General features: G+C 32.7%; 1 non-coding gene across 1 annotated transcript; it reads right to left on the bottom strand.

The window, feature by feature from the left end:
- Positions 1-1,194: 1,194 nt before the first annotated feature.
- Positions 1,195-1,275, bottom strand: TRNAL-AAG (transfer RNA leucine (anticodon AAG)). Its single transcript has one exon. It is a non-coding gene; the product is annotated as a tRNA-Leu (tRNA).
- Between the last annotated feature and the right edge of the window lie 5,971 nt (positions 1,276-7,246).

Raw genomic sequence — 7,246 nt, 5'->3', positions numbered from 1 at the left:
TCGAGTTAGGAGGGAAAGGAAATGAAAACTAAAAGATTTTGCTTTCCCTCGCTTTCTTTCAGAATCTGCCCAATTTTGAAGGAAAATGTGGCTACGAAATCATTTCCTTCCCCTCACTTTCCTTCCTTCAGTTAAACTCGAGAACACAATTTTCCTTCGACATCCCTCACCTTCCCTCCATATCCATCCATATTCCTCCTTAAGTAGAACTCGGGAAATGGGAACCGGAGGGGGAGATGCGGGGTCATTATCCCGAGTTATTTTGCAGCAGAAATTTTGAGAGCGAAACCTGTATCAAATGGGAGAGAATTATAAAAACTTTGGCACTCGAAATCACTTACCTGCATCCTTAAGTTTGCACAAACCAAACCTTATCTAATACAAGTACACAAATCTTCACCGTTATGATCAAATTTGATCTATGATCATTCTTACTTGTGGTTTTTAGTTAACCATGAAGCACTTGCTTGCTTGGGTTCGCTCAAATTTAATCAAAGAGAGCCTGAAATGTTTATGAAGGAAGTCAATGTGTAAGTTCCCACAATTTTCCTGATTTTTTTAGGATCCAAAAATCGAACATTTTTACAATTTGATTATTTATGGTGTGCATACGACCTGGAGTTCTTGTTCTAGTGAACGGCTATGATTGGGAATTGAGTGACCAACTTGATACAACTTTGGAAAATAAGGATGTTGTAGTGTTTATTTCTACTTTACATGGGGGATAGTGGAAAAGTTTCCATATGTTTATTTTCTGGGGACAATAAGTGTTATAAAATATTTATCAATGTGGTAAACTGAGTTTTGATTACAATGAAAGTTGCAACCTACACTTGTTATGATGTTCCTGTGTTTAACAAGTTGTAAACTGACTTTTGATTACGGTTATTAAGATCTTGTTACAAAGAGCGTATTTTTGGCATCCTATTTGTGATAAAAATTGGGTTTTCAATGGCTGAAGGTGACTTTCTAATGTACAATTATTACTATTGCTTACGATCTTTGTGACAAAATTGATTGTTAACGTATTAAAGTACAATTACTAATATAGCTTTATTACTATTTTATATTGCAAAACTAAGTGAGTTCTTACAAAACTGATTAACTAAGCTCCAAAATGAAAAGAAGAAGAAAAAAATGTTGGCATTGGGATTTGAACCCACGCCCTTAAGCTCAAAATAAAAAAAAATGAATTGTTGACAGTGGGATTTGAACCCACGCCCTTTCGGACCAGAACCTTAATCTGGCGCCTTAGACCAACTCGGCCATATCAACTTTGATGTTAATAGCTTCTTTGATATATATATATATATATATATATATATATCAAAGAAGCTATTAACATCAAAGTTGATATGGCCGAGTTGGTTTAAGGTGGTTATATTATATAATGACAAAACTACAAATTTGTTCTCTGCGGTATTTAAAAACCTTTGCATATGGTCCAAAAGCTTTTCAACTTGCATGGATGGTCCAAAATCAAAATGTTTTTGTGTTTTTTGTCCAAAAAAATTTGAAAAGACGGCTATGCCCTTTTAATTTCTTTTTTCTTTTTCTATAATTACTTTAATGTTATTTTAATTTAAAAAAAAAACAAAAAAAATTGGAGCAACCACCCATCCCCACCGTACTCTCTCTCTCTCACACACACATACACAAACACAATCTTTCCCTTTCCCTTTCTGTTTCTCTTCTTCTTCTTTTTCTTCTTCCACATCTATCATATGCAAATCAGGGAAAAAAAACCCAGATTGTTTTTTACTTTGCTACTAGATTACACACACAAGGAGTCCCCAAAAAATTAGGTTCTTAAGATTTTTTTGCCCAGCTTCAAAAACCAAACTAATGTTATTGAGATCAAAAATGCACACACCCCACCTTTAATTCTAGAGCTTTAGTTCTCTCTCTCTCTCTCTCTCTCTCTCTCTCTCTCTCTCTCTCTCTCTCTCTCTCTCTCTCTCTCTCTCTCTCTCTTTGAAGAATTCAGATAAGTTCCTCTTGCCAAATCCTCCACACCATACCTTATGATGCACCTTGCCTTTATCATCTTTCAGCACACACCCAACCCTCTAAATTATCTCGATGAATATTAGGGGTGGAATTGGTACGGTACTAATTCATTTTTCTCTAAACCATGTACCGTACCAACTATAATTGGTATAAAAAAATTTCTACCGGTACCGTACCAAGTATACTTGGTATCAATTTATTTGGCTACCAACATGTTTGGTTGGTACAAATTGGTAATGGTATATACCAACTTCTTTTAATTTTCTATTGTAACATTTAAAAATAAGCAAAGACATCAGGATTTTGATGTTTAGTATAGAAATTAGTTACGTAGTTCTTTTTGTTTACAAAAGAATTCTACTAAAATAAAGACGTCGGGATTTTAATGTTTAGTATAGAAATTAGTTACGTAGTTCTTTTTGTTTACAAAAGAATTATACTAAAGTAACGTTTTAATTTTGTGTTTTAACGTGGTAATAACTATCGACTAATACAATCAAATGACTAATATAATGTTATTAAAATTGTAAACACTAAACACAATTAATAGTTGAAATATACGATTTCATTTATATATATATATATATATATATAATAAATTGGTTGGTACGGTATTACCATGGTATTCAAATTTTTGTACCATTACCGTACCAACATTGATCAATTGGTACGGTACTACCAACCAAACATGTTGGCTACCAAATATATTGGCTACCAAGTTTATTGGTTCGGTTGGTAACACGTTGGTTGGTTTTCCGTGGTACAATTTTGCCAGCCCTAATGAATATCATTGTCCTGCTCAGATATTTTCGAAAAATGATCATAAATTTTGGGGATTGATCGGTAGTAAGTTAGGGTTAGGTATTATTGAATCTGTTGATAATGTTTTCAAGAAAATTGAATGAGTTCAAGAGCATTGATGAACAAGGGCATACTTGTCACCCATAGGCTTCGTGAAGATCTGAAGCAAAGTCCCCTAATCATCTTCATCGAGTAATATTCCCAACTCCTTACACTTTGTAATATGTTTATCTGTAAATACATCTCATACTATATTCTTCAAATTCATAGAGTACAACATCATTATTTCTAAGGGTGATTGGGAGAGAAGAGGGTGTAGCATCATGGGGGACACTAGAGATGAAAGCAATTTCGCCTTCTTCGACTTCATTGACGACTGAGTGGACTGGGAGGTCGTGACTGGTGGTGATGCTACGGTGGTCAGTGTGGGAAAACATCAAGATATGAAGGTGATGAAGATGAAGAAATTCTGAGCGGTGTTGGTGGCGTCGAAGGTAGGATTTGCTGGGATGAAGTTTTAGATTGTTGAATCCATTAGGATTTAGGGCTTCATGACGGGAATGGATGTGATGAAGCCGACCTCTTTTTTTTATGTGAGAGAGAGAGAGAGAGAGAGAGTTGACCATTTTTTTTCTTTTATATTTAAAAAATTCTCCAAATACTAAGGAAACAAATCAAAGAAGAATAAAAAAATCTACAAAAATTAAAAGGTTATAATGGTCTTTTCAAGTTTTTTTGGACCAAAAACACATAAACATTTTGATTTTGGACCTTTCATGCAAGTTGAAAAACTTTTGGACCCTATCCAAAGGTTTTTAAATACCACGGGACCAAATTTATAGTTTTGTCTTATATAATCCTTAGGAACTTGTAGTCAATTTTGTGAATATCTCCAAATAAAAACTAATCAAAGGATTTTCTTTTTCATCTTATTCTTAATGATTGTATGTTTATACCAAAGATGATTCACAAACTTGGTGACAATTTATTATCCACATTCCTATAGTTTCAAGGGAGTGAAGATGATTTGGCCACGTAAAGATGTATAATTCACTATACAACCGATTGGAGCAATCTTCCTACATGATTTCCAAACGTTCAATTCAACCAAGAAAAATCCTAATTTGTATTTCATTTTGGACTAACCCATAGTTTGGTCATACTTTAATATATAAATGTTATGATAAAAATATTCAAACTCGAAATTAACAAACAAAAACAAACTAATATCGAAATTATATATATATATATATATATATATATATATATATATATATATATATATGAAACAGTCACAAATAAAAATATGTACTTATAGATTTATAGCGAGTGAAACACAAAAATATGTAGATTGATGTATGTGAATTGTAGTGTTCTAAGACAAACATTTATATGATAGTGATCTATCTAGAAAACACAACAATCAATTCAAAAAGGTCTTGAATCTATGAAAATCGCAATGCTCCCATTTGTATTAAAAAAACAATTTTGAAGAGAATGTATGTTTGTTTCTTGGCCCTCAAATTATGTCAATCTTCATTTATAGGCTTTGATGGTGGTTGCAAACCACCAACCGAAAATAACTGCTAAAAGCCGTCAAACAGTTAATTCCTTAATTAATAGAATTTAGTAAATAAAATTTATTCTGAATTTATAATAAAAATATATTATTTAGTTAAGAAAAACGTAAAAGCCATATCGTAAACCATTAATATATATTAAATTCAAGCTGTCTTCTAGCCTCATATGACTAGTACAACACAACCCAAACCAATATGTTTGACTCATTAATTAATCCATTTAATAAAGTAAGTGGGAAAATGTTTCCACTTCTTCTAATGTTGGACAAGCCTCATGTGTTAATTTGGAGACCAAAGTTCCAACAATATTCTATATTTTCTATTCAAACATCAAAAATACCCTACATTTGAAAAGAAAATAAATTAATTTAGATATTCGAATAAGGGACACATGATATGATATGCATCTGAAAATGTGTTGATCAAGTTGAATCTTTCATAGTGAGTATCATTTGGATCTACTTTGTGGGTAGTGACATTAGTATTAATGGAGACACACACTATTGACGGTGTGTAGGTTAAGCTTTGAGTTATCGTCGCTAATACTGTGTGTCACCGTTATACTAGTGTCGCCGCTAATAACGTGCATGCGGCGACACTAGTATTAACGGTGAAACACAGTAGAAACGGAGCTCAAAGAAAAAACTCAAGGCTTAATCTTCGAAGAACATTATCTTTGAGCTCCCATACTAACTTGGGTTGTATTTTCCAAAAATAATTAACATTATAGTATAAACAAACACTTATATGATATAACTATAATTACATACTTACATAATGCTCATCGGCTAAAGGAGTGTCACATACCTTGTTCTTATCGGTATAAGCATTATAGAATACATTTACTCTACACTTGTTCTGTTTAACATTAAAAATTAGATTATATTTTAAATAAACGATTACATATATCGTAACCTATCTTTTTATAACAATCATTGTTGTACAAGATTGTCCCCCCATGGTTTGAGTATATTTGTGTGCACGAACTATCTTGTTTGCCTCCGAAGCTTTTTTATGTCTGTCTGTTTGGAAATACTCCAATGCTTTCTCTCAGTTATTAGAAGTCATACCTTCGAGGGTTGGCTATTTCTCTCGGGATATCATCATACCCTTCGACTTTTTCAAAATATTTTTTCACATCACTTTTATGGTATGTATAACGTTTTTTTAGAGATGCCTCAAGGCCCTCCAACAACTTAGAACTACGTGGATCCAAGGAAACCCGATCCAGAACTTTGTCTACAAATACAAAAACATTAATTACATAAAAAAGTTATACTTAAACATATAAAATATGTTTATATAAATAACTTACATATGTATGGTTGAATGTGGCATCCTTTATGGCGGGGGTAACGTTTTTCCAACTTTTTTATCGAAAGAGACATTTTGGCACATATGCTTCCTTATCTCGCAAACAAACATATTTTTTGGTGATCCTTCTAGGTCAAATGTAAGATCCCTATTAAACTCCAAATCTAAAGGATTCCCTTTATTTTTCAATAGCTCCTTTGAGAGCTTAAGGTTTTTTTACCATTCCTCTCGTTTTCTTTAGTGGAACAACTGGAAATATAATTAAAAATTATTAGTAACGATAGTTTACAATATCTGAATAAATATAGTAAACAATAAATAGTAATAAGACTTAGCATCCCTCCTCATGTTGACCATGACCTCTACCGAATAAAGGTGGTGGATCCTCATGTCCATCACCCCCATGTTCATGATCTTTCATCACATTAGCCATGGTATACAGAAAAGCGATCCAAATAAACGCCATAGCCTAAAATATTATAATTAAGATATACACATTACATAGGAATAAACACATATGCAAGCAGTATACACACATAAACATATATTATACACACATATACATACATTATACACACATACACATACATTATGCACATAGATCCCTATAATTTGCATACAAATACACATAATACATATATACATACATAAATTTCCATTTGAATAAAAGTTAATACACATATTGATAATTTGTTTATTTACTTCTTTTATTTAGTTTATTTTAGCATTTATAGTTCTTTTTGTTATTTTTGCATTGCATATTTTATTTTTTCTTTATCTTGAATTATATCGAGTTATTTTTTCTTTTGAATGAGGTATTTTGCAAGTATTTGGAGCCTCAGTGCGGTCGCAGATTATCTTGTTGTTGAGTTGTTGGGCTTGGTGGACCTTTAAGGAGTTATTGGGCTATTTCGGATCCATTTTGGAGTTATTGGGCTTAATGTGTAGAAGAATTAGATGAATCATGAACTCTTGAATATTGGCTTGGACTATCTATTTAGATGCTAGAAGATGATTGGTCCATATTTGAATCATCAGGGGTGTAAAGGGGACCAAATGAATCTTATGTAGTGAAATGAAGTGGTGGAAGAATCAATCAATGACATTTCAGCATCTTATACGTAGGTGAGGTGCTCAATCGCGCAAATATGCATGGGTACCAATGTAACTACCTTTTCTGGGGACATTTTGGTCATTTGGCTCATCATTTACCTTGGGGTTAGGCCTTGCAGACCCTAGATCGAGTTTTGACACCATTGGAGTAGTTTTCGGTGGTTTTGGAGGAGAAAAGCATTCATCATCTCATTCTTCTAGTATTCTCTTAATCTTTGATGTTTAAACACATTTGTGATCATTTTTTTTGCCATGAGTGGCTAGGTACTTTATTTTTGTTGACTTAGGCTAAAAACCCTTGAATATTTGTGAGTTTTGAAGGATTCATGTTTGTTTGTTATTTAGCTTATGTTAATGATTCCTAGTTATTCATTCTTATGCTTGTTTGATACTTTTGTTCATGAGCTTGGTATTTGATGAGCAGTTGT

This window comes from Lactuca virosa, chromosome 8 (assembly GCF_052849685.1).
Source record: "Lactuca virosa cultivar CGN04683 chromosome 8, Lactuca_virosa_CGN04683_v6, whole genome shotgun sequence".
Classification (NCBI taxonomy): domain Eukaryota; kingdom Viridiplantae; phylum Streptophyta; class Magnoliopsida; order Asterales; family Asteraceae; genus Lactuca; species Lactuca virosa.
The sequence above is the reverse complement of the archived record's forward strand: the minus strand, read 5'-3'. Positions and strand labels throughout refer to the sequence as shown.